Genomic DNA, 965 nt, shown 5'->3' with positions numbered 1-965 from the left:
GCTATACATTTGAAGCATAAATGTTGATCAGAGTTAGTATTTCTTGGCTTAATATTCCCCTAATCAATAAGTAGTGTCTATCTTAGTATCTAGTGCCTTTTTTGAAGTTGAATGCAATCCCCCCCCCCCCCGAAGTGACATGTATACTTTATTTCTATCCTTTTACTTTTAGCTTTTGTTTATCCTGAACTTTTAAGTGTGTTTCCTGCAGGCAGCAGAGATCTGAGTTTTGTTTCCTGATCCAACCCTCTACTCTGTGTTGGTTAATAAGTTTAGTCCATTGACATTTAAAAAAATTATTGCCATTTAGGGTTGTTGTTAATTATATTGTGAAGGGTTGTTATTACAATTGGGAATTTGGTTTGCGTAATTGCTTTTTTTTTGTCCCCCAATTCACAACCCAGGCACAGGGCCTGGGTTGAGGTGTATATGGGGTGCATCTACTGTACCTCCTCTTTCTATACAGTCAGTGTAAAGAACACAGCCTGTGGTAAGAATTGGGAGGCCTTATCTTATCTTTTCTTTTTTTGATTTTTTGATATATATATTTTGACATATATATAATATATATAAAATCCTTCACCAGTGCAACATTCCCATGACCAATATCCCAAGTGTCCTTCCTCCCCACCCCACACCGGCCTGTACTCTAGACAGGCTTTCTACTTCCCTCATTCAGTCACATTTTGTTATGATAGTTCTCAGTGTAATTATTTATGTGACTGCACTAAACGATCCCTGTGGTGAGCTTCATGTCAGGAGCTGAACCCTCCAGACCTCCTCTATTTTGTCTCTGAGATTCATTACACAAATGTTTTTTATTTTTCTCAAAACCCATAGATGAGTGAGACCATTCTGTGTTTATCTCTCTTCCTCTGATTTATTTCACTCAGCATAATAGATTCCATATACATCTATGTATAGGAAAATTTCATGACTTCATCTCTTCTGATGGCTACATAATA

The 965-nt window shown here is 37.1% G+C and overlaps 1 non-coding gene across 1 annotated transcript; it reads right to left on the bottom strand.

Moving 5' to 3' along the window:
* Nucleotides 1–379: 379 nt before the first annotated feature.
* LOC126010095 (small nucleolar RNA SNORA51) lies at nucleotides 380–507 on the bottom strand. The gene has a single exon (XR_007496232.1). It is a non-coding gene; the product is annotated as a small nucleolar RNA SNORA51 (small nucleolar RNA).
* Nucleotides 508–965: the final 458 nt, after the last annotated feature.

This window comes from Suncus etruscus, chromosome 5 (assembly GCF_024139225.1).
Source record: "Suncus etruscus isolate mSunEtr1 chromosome 5, mSunEtr1.pri.cur, whole genome shotgun sequence".
NCBI lineage: Eukaryota > Metazoa > Chordata > Mammalia > Eulipotyphla > Soricidae > Suncus > Suncus etruscus.
This window is presented reverse-complemented; position numbering and strand designations above follow the sequence as displayed.